Here is a 17,022-nt window from a genome sequence, read left to right as displayed (position 1 = left end):
CTTGTGTGGGGGCCATCGCCCTGTGGGAGGGCAGCAAAATATGTATTCATGAATTCATGAAACCTGTATTTAGAGTTCACTTTATTATTATGATAAGAGACTTGCTTTAACACTGTAGATATATCAATAAAACATTGTCTAACTGATTGCTGTCTCTGTCTCTCTCTCTCTTTATAGCGGTCTTTTGTTTTACTTGTGGAGGAACATGGATTTGGGGGTATTTTAGAGAGTAATTTTGGGATATTTTTTTAACAGGGATTTTTCAGTTTTCCAATAGGGAACACCAGAATTCCTGCTAGAGAAGCCAGTGGCAGGACCCTGCCTGCTCAGAGCTGGCACTTTGGGCCCATCTGGCTGTGGCTGACCTCCTGGCTGAATGGGGCCAGGAGCACATGCTTTGACAGTTCAAAGCAGGCCACCACACCCGGAACATCTTCCGGGTGAGAGCTGCCCAGATGGCTGGGCAGGGGGCACAAATGGCAGTAGTGCCACACAAAAGCCAACCCTGCAACTGCAGTCCACTGGCAGCTGGCCCAGAGGGGCAGATGCCTCTACTGGCTCTGCAGTCCCCATCCGAGTCTGGCAGGTGCACAGCAGGTCACAGCCATGAAGCAGCCCCCACTGCCAGACTGCTGCAGTGGGTAAAGGGTGCAGGGAACTCTCAGGGCTGCTTCAACAGTCCAGCTGGCGCAAGGGTACCAATTGCCTGGGCCCCAGAAGCTCCTGAGAGCTAGTAGCCCTGAGCTACTTGCCAGGATGGCTTTTTATACTGCTGGGGCCAGGACAGGGCAGCTTTTTATACTGCTGGGGACAGCACAGGTGCTGGCCCTGGACTCTAGCTACCCCTGGCTGAAGATCTGGGAGGACCCAGGGAGGGTTATTTTGCCCCTAGTGGCACAATTTGCTCCACAGCAAAGTGCATGTCTGAGCACGTGCGCTGAGGCAAAAAGCCCTGGTTCAAATTTGTACCACTTCTACTTGAGCTGCTGTAAGCACACATGCTTGCATGTGTGGACATGCCCAAAGACTGTAATAGCTATTGATGCCTAGTTAGAAATAATTATGCATTCATTACATTGAACCTTTTCATGGCTTTCTTCATTCTAAAATGGTCTGTATAAATCATGTCTTTATACTATTGAAAAAGTTTAATTTTTTTCTAATTCAGTTTTTCTTTTTTGTTCACTTATGAAGTGGATATTAAATACAGTAACATATTGGAGAAATGTGGGTGAATCTAATTTTTTACATCAAGTTAAATCTCAGTAGGTTGGAGCTTTTGTCACTCCATTTTGATAAAAGATACTTATGTACATCTTCCTTGATTTTTCTATCATAGTGAAGAACTTAGATCTGGAATTTGCCAGCCAGACCCTTCTCCTCCTTCACTCAGACTGCATCAAGGACTTTATTTACCACTGTGATTGAAAGCACATGCCTTTCTGCCTTAGGGCTTCTATGCATAATTTTGACAAGTTGCTCTTTATCAAAGAAATTGTGTCAATCTTTAAGAACTGAATCGTTCTTACTTGGTTTCAGGGTTGGAATATCAAACTGTACAGAGAAAAAGAAAAGCAACATGAAAGCAGAATTTCAAGAGAACATATAACCAAAGCAGCAAAGAGTTGTGTGTGTTTTTTCCATATCTTTACTAGCTATGCTATGTGCTAGTTTTGCCTGCTTTTCTTTTAATTGTAAGTTTTTTAGTTTTTATTGGACACCACCTCTTACTCGCATCTCACATCTCTTATAATCATTGCCTTTGATCCTTGCTGCCACTAAAGCAAATGAGTAATTATTGTATTTTTGGGCTGTGCCTTAGACAGCCCACTTGTTGAGTAGGGTTTCTCACCTCAACCCCTTAATAATACCAGTATTCATGATACACAATGCCTACCTGTTGGCTTCTCAGAGTTGACGTATTGCTTTTTAAACTGTATAAGTCTGAGGATATGTCTACAGATCACAGGCCATGCTGTTGCTTTGCTGAGACAGTCTGCGCCACCCCTGCCCCCATCCTGCCACTGGCTCCTTGAGTGATAGCTACCAAACTGAGAGCACTGGGGCCACTAAACATTAAATGACATTACACTTTGATTGGTATAAGTGATCCGAACCTGGTCTATACCCATACCAGAACAGAAGTTCGGTACACATAGTTTGGTTTAAAAATGGTGGAACCCAGTTTAAGATTTGCCTCTCCCCCAAAGGGTGAATGTGTGTTCTGATCCTTACTAATCTAAACTATGCCACTTACAGAAAACTGTATAACTAGATTGATTCCACCTTAGGCTTTTTGAATGTCTGTACCAGTTTCTACTTCTCAGTAGAGTTTATTGCTCAACACTGCACTATCATGAATCTCAGAAGAGCTCTGTCTTGCACTGTATGGCCATACCCTGCATAGGCAGAGACCTGCCCTACCTCTCTCTTCCTCTGTGATACATCCAGAGGTGTGATCAGCACCACTGTTTATTCAGAATTCCCTTGATTTATGAGAGAGAGAAATAAAAGCAGGGCATTCTGTGGCCACAAATAAAAAAAAAACTATGTAAATTTTATTTGGGAAAACTCTCCAAGTACGTGCTGAATTTCATTGACTTCAATTAAACACATACATTATGGCTTTCTGAAATAACAGTGCTTTCTTGAATCAGAGGTTTGAGGATCAGAAACATTCTGAATATATTCTGCAAGCTATAGGGTAGATATATCTGAGCTATCTGTAAATTACTTGACTTCAGCTTTCTGACTTCTCAGGTTAGATGTCATCAAGATAAATGCTGAATGTTGTCAGGGCTCGACTGCTTCTCAAAACCAAGCTATCTTGTTTACAGAAGTCTGCCTGACTTCAGACTAACACAGCTATCTCTTCTTCCCTGTAGTAGGTCTGATGTAACTACACAACACTGAAATCTTCAGTGTGAACTTGCCATAAATAGCTCTTTTAACTTCTACAATGTGCTGCAAAACACAATTAATGAGATGGGCATTTGGGTAAGGCTGAGGTAGGTATGGAATAGTGTTATTTGAAGAAGTGGGATCCTTTGCTTTTGTTGTTTTTTTATTTTGTTGAATAGGTATTTTATGATGGATGGGAACTAACATTGCACTGATATTGTTTTTATTTTCATTGTTATAAATTGTTTTTAAGGACTGCCAGGCTACCTAGAGCTTGGAGCAGATGTCTTTAAAAAGGTTAAATCAAAACAAATAAAAAAAATTGAAATCCGTCTAATGGAGGACAGAGAGCTGTACAATAGTAACAAGTTTTATTTCTTGATTTAGTGCTATACATCCAAAGAGTATATTGTCCCCTTGTTCCTCTGTGCATGAATCAATATCATAATACAGCTCTTGAAATGAAAGATATTAACAACAACTTTAAAGCAAAGTGAGCAAGTCAAGCGATAGAGAGGAGCAATTGTTCTGTCCATTGCCAACTCAACCACAGTGGATGAAAAATGGAAAGAAAAGTAAAATACTACTAGAAAGAAACATCACTGAAAAGTTAAGCCAGTATATCATCCCAAAACATAACATGTCCTTTTAAATTAGTTCCCTGTCTGTCAATACCGCCCCTCCCAACTCAAGATTTAAGCTTTTTTAGCAATACATTTTAACTACACTATAATCAGCTGCAAATCATGTTGACTGTTTGCTTTCTATACAAGTTTTCCCTAAAGGCAGTAGTAAGGGAGGTGGGAGAAAGAAGACAGCAGTCCTACTAAATATTTTTTCTACCCTTTTTGATGTTCTTTATTTTTAAAGTGTCATCAAAATATCCAATTTACATTACACTTTTTAATATTTTCAATTATCTCTCTCAAAGTTGTATTGGGCTTATTTGTTTCCTACACTCCCTCTTTCCTTAGCACATTGCAAACTCTCAGTATATTAACACTGATCTTGTTAAATTTCATTTTATAGTTATACAAACCAAAACAGCACCATTAAAATCATGTTGTAGATATGGAGATAAGTGTAAAATCTAACATTGTTTATTCATGTTTGCTTAAAAGCATTCACTCCTTTTTTCCAGTTAGTTTTTCTTCCCTCAGTTATGGATGCCAAAGTCAACTCGAAGTAAATTTTAAGAGCCAATGTCTACTCCCTTGTTTTATTCTGGGAGCTCTATAGTATTAAGGAAATACTGAAACATTTTTTAAAGTTATCTAAGCTTATTTTATTATAGCCTCATTGATATGGTCGATAATGATCTGCATTTCCATCTCCAGTATGCTGAACATTTCTCTTCAGTGCTATATGTTATTGTTTGTGTCTTCAAAGGAATTCAGGATTAATCACAAGTAAATTCCAGCTGTTCTTTCTGCTGATATGAAATGAAGGTTTCAGTATTTGGTGGGAAATCCCCTGATATTATTTTCTGCCCTTTTCAGTGGGAGGCATGAGGGGATGGAGGGAATTTCTTTCCACAAAAAAGCAAATCTTCTCTGGCAGCTGCCAGAACAGCTGCAAAGACCACACAGCAAGGCAAGGTGTTCTTATGAGCCAGCATCACTGACTCTGGTTCTGGGTTGTCTGGTCACTCTGCAGAGAAAAGGAAAAGCACTTGGGCTGTCCTTCCTCTTTTAATATTCATAGGTTGTGCCAGCTCTGCTGTAGGCAGATGGTATATCTCCCATTATTTCTATCTCAAGACTGGCAAGTAAACAACAGGACCAAGATGTACACTCTGGTATTGTGAAATATTTTTAACTTACTATTTGTCACTGAAAACTATATCAAGCTACCAAATACAGTATATCATTTTTGTTGCGGTCCCAGACTGATGCCTGACTGCCATAATATTCTTTTGTTCTCTCCGTCTTTTATTATATAGGCAATAGGTGAGGCAAAGAGAGGGTATCTACCTGTTACACAGTTAGATGAGAGTTGCTTCATCTTTGTACTTGACCCGTGAGTCAGGTTCCTCTCTTCGTAGAGGGTTCTGAGGTTATAAAAGAGGAATACAGGAATGGCCCATAGTGCCATCGGAATTGCCCAAGTACAGCAGGTTCAGATCATATACAATGTCATCATGTGCACATTTTAGAAACCTCCTACTTACTCATAGACAAAACAGAAGGGAGAGTGGAAGAGAGAGCAGCATGTACATTAGCCAAATCCCAGTGAGTGTGTCCATCACAATAAACTGAGTTCTTTGAATGCTGGTTTGTGTCGAAGAGGGAGATACAAAGTTTGGATTTGATCCCAGCCATCTGTGTGGTCAAGCTTGACCCTGAACTCTGTCAGGATATGATAGTTTACAGTGTAATGTGACACATTTCCAGGGCAATTGTGATTAGACCTTGTGCTGCAAGGTATGCAAGGTGCTGGAAGACAGAGATTAAGAGGAGGGCATAAGTGAAGGGAAATCTTCTGACTAAGAGTTCCTGTAGTTTGGGCCTATGCTATGTTCCAGAAGTGCTCAATTCACATTTAGGGCAGAAGAAATGAAACAGATGCTGTATTTCAATGCATAACAATATTTGAGGATAGTACAACTGCTCTGAATTATTATCAGTAAATAAGTAATTAACAAAATAATGATAAAGAACCATAATACAGCTTGACATAAATGTTAAGGGACATGGTATGGACATAATTTCATTGTATATTTACACAGCACTGCTCTAAAAGCCATAGACATTAAGTAGGATAAAGGGAAAAAAATGACTCAACTTGTTACAGTCCTGCCCAAACATCAGCTCATGAAAAATTACCTGGAATATGGATTTTTTTCATGGTAATATATGCAGGAGCTTAATACTGAATTTGAAATCAGTCAGTAGTATACTGTAAATACAAGAAAATGTAAGCAAGATATAATGCTTGCAAGCAAGACACAATCTATGATTTGTGACATAACAATAAATTTAGCTTAAGAGGAAAAAATGCAGACTTCCCTTGTAAAAGAAACCAGATGTCGAAGGCAAAACCTCTTTTTGTCAGCATGTTTGTATATTTAATAAGTTGCATGTAGTAGCACTTATTTCAGTGTAGAAAGTTGTTACCCACAAATTTGCTAAGCAAGCACTCAGTCCCATCATCCAAACCATTAATGAATATAAGGAGCAGTACTGGACCCAGGATAGTTGTGTATTCACCTTACAGTACTTTTGTCTATTTTGTATTACCTTAGCTTGTTAATGAGAATTGTGTGGGATCCAGTGGCAAAACAAATTATATCATACTGACTGCTCTCCACCTATCCACTGAGTGCGTCACCTTATCAAAGAAAGATACCAGGTTGCCCAGGCATGACTCACTCTTGGTGAGTCTATGCTGGCTGTTCCTGATGACTGTTTTTCCCTCTAGGTGCTTCACAATAGATTCCTTAAAGAGCTGATCCATGAACTTACCAGGTATCATGGTCTGGTTTACTGGTCTGTAATTCCCCAGACCCTCCTCCTTCCTTTTCTTAAAGATGGGCACTGTATTTGCTTTTTTTTCTAACCTCCACAAATTCTGAAAGAGGATAGCCAATGGCTGTGAAATTATTTCTGCCATTCCTTCAATACCCTAGAGTGCATCTTATTTACCTCTGCCAATCTGAAAGCATCTAGCTTTTCTGAGTAATCCCCAACCTGTTCTTCTACTACTCTAGGCTGTTTATCTCCTTCCCTATCTCTGTTGCCAACTGCACTTATTATCTGATAGCTGTGCCTGTTCGTGAAGACCAAAGCATTCCACATACTTGTAGAATCTCTTTATTATTTTTATGGCCCTTGCCAGTTGCATCTTAAACCATAACTTGCCTTCCTATTTTTTCCCTGCATGTTCCTGCAATAATTATTTATTCTTCCTTAGTACTATGACAAAATTTCCATGTTTGTAGGCTTCCTTTTGAGTTTTAATTCATTGAAGACCTTTCTGTCTAGCAAGACTGTTGCAATTCCCATTCTTCCATGACATCAGGATAGCTTGCTCCTGCACCCTTAAGGGGACCTCCTTAAAGTACAGCCAGTTCTTCTTTTCCCCTCAGACTTGCTTCCCAGATGGTGTTTACCAGATCCCTGAATTTACTGAAGTTGGCTTTTCCAAAGTTCCTTGTTTTTATCTGCTGTTCTCTTTCCTTCTTCCCCTTAGAATCTTGAACTCTTATCATTTTGTGGTTCCTGTCATCAAAGTTGCCTTCAACCTTCATATTTTTAACCACCTTCTTGCTGTTTGTAAGCATTAAGACAAGAAGAGCCTCCCCACTAGTTGGCCTAATTTTTAGTACCAAAGCTTTACAGCTATAGTTTCCAACTGTAAAATGTGGATATGGATACTAGTTTATGACATGGGTATCTATGAGGTAGGCATATACTACCAGCATTGGTAGTAAAGCTTTTAAAAGTGTTTCAGTGACTTAAGCTTCTAAGTTTTGTTTGAAAGTTAATGAGAGTTAGGTGCTTTTGATAACTTTACTCAAGGTCCCTAAGGTACCTAATGAGAGAGATTATAATTACACATTAAAAACCCCCGCAACGTTCACTAATGATTAGCAGTTTTTTCCCTAGGGCAGACTCTGTACATAACTAAGGATTAATTTTATGTTTTATGTGCTGAAATAGAATAGTATAAATAAATAAAAAAGACAACCATTTGTGTGTCAGGTGGTCAAATTTCTAAAGGACTTTGGCATGCAATGTGTCTTATTCCTGATGAAATGTCAAATCCACACTCCTAAATAAATTTATATAAGTATGCCACATAAACATCAGGGATTATGTGTCTAGCATTCTGAAAAGTGGCATGGGGTCTTTAAAACAGGAAAAAATCACGTTTTGATTTTATATACTTTTGAAAAATAAAAGCTCATGTGACCCTAAGCCCTTTAACAAGATGATTTATTAGTTGAGTTTGGAGTTGTAGCAAGAAATAGCATTAGTAGAGCTAGTTGAGAGAGGTTATTTTCCCTGGAAAAAAAAATGTAACAAAAACATGTTTTTAAATTATTTTCTTCAGACCAAAAGCATGAAACATTTTTTGTTTGGGGTTTAGTAGTTGTATGCCAATGTATATTTTTATCATGTTTTTATGGAAATTATTCTTTTGCAAAAATTCCATTTTGTCAAGAAGATCCTTTTTGTGAAAATGTTTTGGTGAAATGAATTGGATGGGCTCTAGATGCTATGTTAAGGAGTGCACTGAAGGTAATTGTTTAATTTGTATTCAAACCCAAAATAGTCCATGTGTCTCAAAAGTGCACAAAATTAAATTCTAATAATACTTCCTGTATCACAGTTTCCTAATGCTGTATTATCCAAACAGACCAAATGCCACATTAGTTTCTGAAGGCTTTAGAGTATCAAGCATAAGTTGAAGTGATCACAGGTTTACTAATAGAGATAACCCAGATCTCAACTTTCCCATACTTCAGGTGTTTTCAGTTAAAAGTTCCTTCCTTCCTTCAACAAAATCTCTTGGAGCCCTGTGTTATATTTTGGCCATCCTTTCATAAACAAAAGTATTGTGAGATATTTCATTTTTAGCATAGATTGCATATGAAAAAAAGATCCCAATTACCTGATTTACATGTCTGTCATGCTTGACTTAAATCACATGTTCTACTGGTTGATAAATTAGATAAAAACAGGGGTGGAATTTTTAGAAACTGTGCAAGAGACTTGGAAACGCAAGTCCTGTTGACTAAACCATTGGGTCCCAAATCACACGCATGCAAATCATACCCTTTCTTTTTATTCTGCAAATCTGATTCTGTTTGAAATACTGCCTATGATTATACTGGGTTTCAATTACGTTAAACTTTAATCAAGGGCTTGAAGGGATGAATAGAAAAAAGATTTTAAGCTCCAATGACCTTACATAGCTTTGTCTACTTTGGTACTCCTATGAATGCTATGACTGGTGGAGGTATATTGGTAGTAAGAACCACAGAGAATTTTAAGGACCAAAGACTAATGTAGACACAGCCTTGGTGGTAGAGTATCATATAGGCAGAATGGTTTTCTGGAGGACAAGAGGGGAGACATAGAAGATCATTAACTTTTAACATAGATGATGCTGTAGTGTGGACAGGACCTAAAAGACTGTGGTCTCATATTTGCATAGCTTATGTAAAACAATATATATGTTGTAACAGAGTGCCTTATATTTCCAACCATCTGCTTAAACATCAACTAATTAAATAAAGTGCAGGTATTTTCATAGTTTGCTGCTTCTTTCTGTGCTAGAATGTTATTACTTATTAAATTAAGAATTTTAGTAATGGATTTAGTACTGCAGATTAGTAATAAGTGATAGCAAAAGTCATTGTCCTTTTTAACTTCCTGGCCTTGTTATGAGGTAGTCACTCTTGCTGTTTTCTCTAGTTGGCATTGCTCAATGGAGCAAGAACTCTGCTCTTAGAAATAATTCACTAGGGGTAATTTCCAGTTACAAAAATAAGAGTCTGGATGATCTAAAGTGCATACTAAAATGAAGTGAGGGAAACGTATAAAAGTCACCATTGGAAAACTGCTGAAAAATAAACCTATCGAACCAGTGTTAATGTGATGTTCAAAAGCAGTTTTGCTGAAATCTGTCTGCAGTGATTACTTTCCCATGGGTCAGTGCCCCTGTGTTTTTGTGATATATAATACTAGGTATTTTCTGATTACTGTTTAGTAAAAAGATATAGTTCACAGCAGGGGTATAAGCAAAGATACAATTATAGTGAGGTTAATTTGATCAGATTAAGTAAGCCAATTCAGGCTCTACAGTCATTTTAATTGGTTTATCTAAATGTACAGCATTGGGTTGTTGTAAATAATGCAGTTTATAATCGAAGCTATTGTAATGTGTCTAACATTCATACACCAAAATTACTATGAATTACCACAAAACAGATCTATATTAATGTTGCACACACAGACACTACATGGCGTGGGCACAAGTCCAAAAATTTGGAGAAAACTCTATAGGGAATTCATAGAATTTTCCATTCCAGGTGCATCTACACATGCATTAAAAGACTTTTTCTAATGCACATTAAATTTAGAACATCTGATTGAAGTAATAAAGCAATGTGCATTAGGCTGACTTAGTGCATAATAATTAATACACATGGTTTTAAAATGATGCTTAATGCACAGTAGGCTATTTTACTGTGTATTTGCTTAATTGCACATTTTTTATGTGACACTTTAATTTGCACTAAAATAGACTACTGTGAATTAAAGTGCACAGGTAGATACACCCAGAGAGTTCATGATGTGGACAAATAGGACTTTTTTTTACTTGGATCCTTAATGAATGTGGATGAGGTATGACATTTCAGGATTGGGATTATTGTAAGACCCTAACTGTAAGAAATTTTTGGCTAATGGAAAAAATAGCATCACCTTCTCCGATGAAGAACCCTTTACTTTCAGGTACAGGATAAGAACAAAGAGTACAAACTAAACTAAAGCTTATCTACTATATTTACAAAAGCTTATCTATAAAAGCTAAACTGGTGTAAAGAATACAGACAAGACTATAACCTTGTGCACTCATGAATTATTTATTTACAAGGAAGGAAAAAAACCTCTTTGGAACAAGAGGTCTTTCATACCTTTGCAGCTTTTAATGAACTTCTTGATTTGAACAAAGTATAAATAATGTAACAATGTTTATAAACTGCTGAGGTAGTTTGCCTTTTCTTAGTAACAGCTCAGCTTTTGGGACTAAGGGGCAAATTACGCACAGATATCACATCTTGTGGTGATGTGATATTTTAAAAATACCTTGTGTGAGAAAAAGCACACCAAATTCTCATGGAATTCCCATCTAATGATTATTCCCAAATGGGTTAGAATTATGGACAATTATATTCTAAAATGTTAGAATAATGAGTTAACTTTCTAACCTAAATTGATTCCAAAGTAACCCCAAACAAAAGGATGAACATGAAAAAAAGACAGTAAAATGATAGGGCAGAATATACAATATGTGCAAAAAGGTACAAAAAAATAAAACTTTAGTCTTTTTGTTATTTGCACAAAGATCTAGTGGCTCTGTGCCCAATTGTCCCACAGAGATCCAAAAATGAGCTGAGTCCACCAAGATAGCAAAAACACATGGAAGACTCAAAGCTGAAAATCTAAAGCAAATGTCAGAGAATAAAATGTAGTAATCCAGAAAACATAGTTCAGTAGTTAAAAATAAAAGGATTATAGCACCAACGTTATCATGACACGCATAATAAAATCTTAAGAGGGTCACTCAGCTCTTCAAGCTACCAAGTAGTAGTACATATGGCCACATCCATGTGGGTTTGGACACCTTGTCCTCAGGGAATGCCTGTGTTATGCATCCTCTGGCGTGCAGCAGGTTAGCCCAGGTGGGGTAGGGAAGGCTGGGCCCAGCACTGGCCTGGCCCCAGAAGCCTTACCTGAGGTCCTGGGAGTCTTCTGGGACTGCAGCAGTGGCAGTCCTACCACTTGGAGCCTGGCTGGCAGTTGGAGCATGGCTCTAGATGGCTACCCTCCAGTTTTAGGCAACGTGCTCTGCCCCCATGTGCGCTGCTCCACTTTTTTTTTGCATGGGTTTTTTTGACCCCAGGATTTCCCAGGGTCAAACCCCCGCACGCTACTATCTTTCATCATGGAGAACAGCTGAATGAGTGGTGTGTGGTGCCGCAGACATGTCTATGGTGCCTCATACTGCTTGGCTGGACTTGTCTGGACCTGGCCTATGAGTTTGTCAGAGGAGACCTCAACTGGTGGACACTGAAAACCTATAGCCCAAAATACCCTTTCTGCAAATATCCTGGGTTTATATACAACCTGCAGATGAGCAGTGGTGGCTGTGCGCTTTGGTCTCTTGAATTTTATCTTGAAATTCAAATACACATTTTTTTCATTTGGCTCTTTTATACAACCATCCCTTAGAAAAGACATTGTTAGAACAGGATTAGTATTTTTGGCATAGGATCCCATTGACATAGATTAACAATTTTTAGTCATTGATCTAGTCATGAATTTTTACTTGCCAGGTTGCTCTTAGTTACCATTTGGCAGACAAGGATGGTGGGTTCAGACATTAAACCTTCCTCTATCCATTTGGGTTGGAAAGAAAACATGCCAGTACTTTGATACCAGTGATCTTGTAGTTTAGCAGTTATGGGATGGCAGCTTTCTTACAGGATGTTCCAGGAGTACATGAATGAGCTATTTTGATTTACTGTCTTGGCCAGGAGTTCAGAGGATACTTTACTATGTTAGAACTTGCAGATGTGCACTAGGTGGCAGTAACAAAGCCTGCCAGATAGTTCAAACCTCTTCAGTGTGTAAAGATGTAGTATTATCATTTTTGCCAAAATGATCAGAAGGTAGGCACCACTGGCACCATTGCCAATAATGTCTGACACACATTCTTTTTTATTTGGATTAACTCATTGTTAGTCGCTGACATCTGCATTGCATTTCTGACATTTTTATGTGTGCGCATAATTGATTTCTAGCCTGGTTTAAGTTTCTAGCCATCCAATAACAATCTAATAATTTTAGTGGGCAGCAAAACTTAGAAATTATTTTATGATAAATATTTCTTTGTTTAAGATAAGGGAAAATGTTTGGACAAATAAAAGGGAAAAACCAGTGAAGATCTGTAAGAAACACTAAGAAAATGCTACTTCCAAAGTTTGGCTTTATCATGGAAACCATCCAGACAAGTGGGGGCCAACCTCTTTGCCAGGCATGACACAAATTAGCCTTGTACCATCCCCATGGTGCGCTCCAATCCTTTTCTCTTAAATCATTCTACTTCCTGACTTTTGTTGCCAGCTAAGCTGCTCCTCTGCTTTCTGCTTCCTGCCCTATGCTCCTTGCCTAATCTGATGCTTTGCTTTCTTCTCCTTGTCCTGTCTGCCACTGTGCTACCTGTCCTCTCCCCATTCTGCTGTGTGCTACGCAGTAGTTGTAGCTCAAGTAAGTGCATGTTCAAGAGCTTTGCAGGATTTTTGAGTCCCTGGTAGGGGACCAGGGAGAATGTAGGGAAGACATGCTTGTGCAAACAAGGCAGGAGCTCTCCAGAGCTTTTGAGAGAATGCAAGGAGAAGGAGATCCAGTCAACAGAGACCAGATGCTAAATATACCTATTCTCTGCATTAGAGGCCATGACTAGTCCCTTAAAACAGATGGCGTGCACACAGTATCCCTACCCAGATGTGTTCTGTTAAGCAACATGCATTTTAAAGCTTTATGCTTTGGATCAGTATAAACTTAAGAATTCTTTTTTGGGCTGTAGTGAAGCTTTTGCTGTGGGTTCATTGGACATCTCTGTCCTTCCTCACTGGAATGGCCAGGGAACTACTTGGATGGGCAAAAAGAAATCCTTCAGAGCTCAGCTAAAGTGAGCACAGTGGCAACAATGATCTTTAGAGCTGTGAAATCCAGATACGAAGCTCCCCAAGGTTCCAGGGTAGGGAAGTTTGTGCTTTTAGACTGGGATGCATTTCTTTTTGTAACTTAACTATCCTGCTAGGTTCAAAGTTAATTCAATTTTTAAAAAATACTAAACCAATTGGATCATTTACATAAGTTAATGAATTGCCAGATTTAATTTGTACACATTGGAATAGGTGTTTTATAAGTATTTTTCCTTAAATCCTCAGTTAAATCAATCTTGTCAGGGTTGATTAAGCAGTGAGCAGGGGTGGACTGAACATCATCAGAGATAGAGAACTTCCCCTAATTGGAATTATCACTGAATCTCCTTTTAATTTGCTGGCAGAATTTTAACAAAAATGCCTTTGTGTGTCCTCTCTAGCTCATAACTTAAATTTATCTCCAATGTTTCCAATAAGGAATAAAAGCTACCGACTCATTTAAAAAAAACCAAAAACCTTTTGATATAAATATATTTTTTCCAGTATTGAGTGAATCTGTCAGGCAAGTCAGAGATAGGAGTATTCTCTAGCTTGCACACCACTGACAGAATTGCCTCCCCCCACCACAAAAGAAAAGAAAACAAAACCCTTTGATAATTTCTAAATGAAATGGGATTCAGAGACAGCTAGACAAAATGGTGTTAGCTTGTTAATGTCAGTACTTTAAACCTAGATAAAACATAGATACCACAGTAAACTACCACAGTAACCTAGCACTATTATTTTTCTCTGTTAAATTTTTTGTGTGTGAGTAAGACAGAGGGAGAAAGAGGGAGCGAAAAATGGGTTCCATAATAATCCAACCCAAAGGTTTAAAAGCTGAAATGAAAATAAATAAATCCAGCAATCCTTTTAGGATCAGATAGAAAAAACAATTCATAAAACTTGAATTTGCTTTTCAGCAAAACATAGACTGATTTGCAGGACAAGATGGGTGTTTTAAAAGTATTTAGAACTCAAGAATAATTATTGAGCCACCTATGAACTAGTGTCAAAGCAAAACTGTATGGTTCATTGGAAGATCTTTTCTTAGATTAAGTTAAATTACATTCTAGTCCAAAGTGGCTCAGAAAGCTTGCATTAAACAGGGAGGAAAGTATGATAATAAGGGTGCTCTGGGGAGGCTTGTAAGAAAGTCATCTTTCTTCTCTGTGCTGCTGCCCCACATTTTGTGGAAGCAATAGATAATTTTTAATCTCAATCTCTTTTTCAGGTTCATATCAGATACATTTCTAGATTAAGGGATTAGACAGTCCAGTGTAGCACAGCTCTCCGATGTGTAAATAGGGATCAAGCAGCCATAGCAGGATTGGGTAGCAGAATTTATATTTTATCACATACTTGTTTGGTGCAGATGAATCTATGAACTGGAACGGAAATGATTATAGTGATTTGATCTATTTGCACATATTTGCGTCATCACAGTTCAGTTAGTCATTGCTGTACAGGAAGACTAACTTCCAAAATATGTTTTGCTTCACTACGTAGAGATGGCACTTGCTTTTCTTCCTTTAGATGAGATATCCAGGATTGTCACCAGAGTACAGTATCCTGATTGCATCAAATTACAAGTTTGTTTGTCTTGAATAACTTACTCTGATAAAATGGTAAGAGTAATGTGCCCTTAGAAAGAAGTAGATCTCTCTTTGAGTCATGCATGCATGCACAAATGAATGCTCAGGAGATTTTCTTGGAGGTACTGATGGTACGCCATCTGAAGTTAGTTACTAAATAGAACTGCCAATAAACAATGTCATTTTAAACATGTTTTAGATTAATTTTAAGTGATACAAAGATTACAAAATAAACCTAATCTATTAATCAATGCCAAAAGCTAAAGAAACTCAATTTGAACCATTCCATCCTGGAACTTAGTTAACATGGATGAATTATTCAGCTCATTAATTCAGAAGATAGTGAGTTTAGGGAGGATTGCACTGCAATTTGAGAGCAATTTGAGTGGGAGGAAGATGATTTGGTGGAATCTGTATCAGCAGCTCTGAATACTTTTCCATTCACATGCTTCAGCTGAATCATGGACTGACAGCTGAGTGAGCAATCATTATTAGATAGATGCCCATTAATTAGTGTTAATGTGTAGAGATAGATGCCAAGAAAGTAAAACAGGTAAAGCCAGGTTATGATACTGATTAAGGTTTGCTATGCAGGGCTGTCTTTTTGGAAAGAAGAAATAGTGGAAGCTTGCTGAGCAGTGATTTGAAGCAACATTGATGGCATAAAAGAAAGCAAAGACATGCAAACTGAAAACAGTGTGGTTATGCATCATTTGTTGACAAGGCAAAGAATTTCAGTTTCATTCCACTTTGTAGGTTATGAAATGCGTGAGTTGATGATTTTAATTGCCATACTGAAATGACCCTATCTCAACTCATACACTTTAGACCAGCTATTTGGACTGGGATTGAATTTAAACAACTGGACCAGAGACTGTGTCATTGACTGAACATTGTTACCTACATTTTTGGGCTCCGTTTCTGTCTCTTGCCATACTGAGGAATCCATTTTGATGGTTCTCCTGTGGAAATTTATAGAGATTAATGGGATCAGAAAGGTTCTCCATGAGGGAGAATCTCATTCTCCTGACAGAACCCTGCCTTGCTTGTTTGATAAGCCTTTGTAAAACTCTGTAATAAGACAGAAATCTTCTACTTCTGATAAGAAGCCCCTAACAGGCTTTTCTTCCTTCATTTGCAAAGGAAAACCCTGATTTTTCAGGTAATTTGTGACACACAAAGCAAAAAAGGAATGTAGGTAAAGCAGAATTGTCATGCCAGGTTCACTGGTTGCAGTAAAAAGGTTTTTAAAACTCCAGGACTGTTTTTGAGCAGGAGACAAAAGAAGAATTCTTTTTAGATTGAAATAATTTACAAAACCTCAGATTATAAATGTGTTTGATATTGTTGATACTTTGACTTACAACTGTCTCACCTTTGTAGCGGAGACCATCACAATACCACTGTTTTTGCAGAAGAAAAAGACCTATCCGAATATGTAATGACAGAACAAGGACTTAGGGGGCCAATTTCCTTGTCTTCTCTGCAGGATTCCCTACCAGTGATACTCACTGAAATAAAGGATGTATTTGTGATAATTTTGATCTAAAACCTTCCCATGAATCCAAGTCCTTCCTGAAGCAAATTAGGGTGTACTAGGTCCTTTGCCTATAGAGATTGTCTGTACCTCAGTTGTTGGGCTGCCTGTTGCTTTGAAAGACGCATTGGTATGGACTTTATTCAAGAAGCCATTGATTAATTATTAACCATTATACCATCTTCCTTTCTTGGATAAAATTATGGAGAAGATTCTGAGACAACCTGCACAGTATCTAGCTGCCCCTGAACTGCTTTATATTTTTCAGTCTATGTGTATAAGCCAAAGATCGTATTCGTTATGTTGATCCACCCCCTTGATGGCGGGTGTAGATCAAGAGTCCATTCTGACTCAGATGATCTATCAGCTGCCTTTAATACTATTTACCAAGACGTGTTTCATAGTTTCATAGTTGGTAGGGTTGGAAGGGACCTGAGCAGATCATCAAGTCTGACCCCCTCCCATGGCAGGAAAGAGTACTGGGGTCAAACAACCCCAGCAAGGTGTTCATCTAACCTCCTCTTAAAGACCCCCAGGGTAGGAGCCAG

Source organism: Crocodylus porosus, unplaced genomic scaffold (genome assembly GCF_001723895.1).
Source record: "Crocodylus porosus isolate Cpor-Errol unplaced genomic scaffold, CroPor_comp1, whole genome shotgun sequence".
NCBI lineage: Eukaryota > Metazoa > Chordata > Crocodylia > Crocodylidae > Crocodylus > Crocodylus porosus.
Note: the sequence above shows the minus strand (reverse complement) of the source record.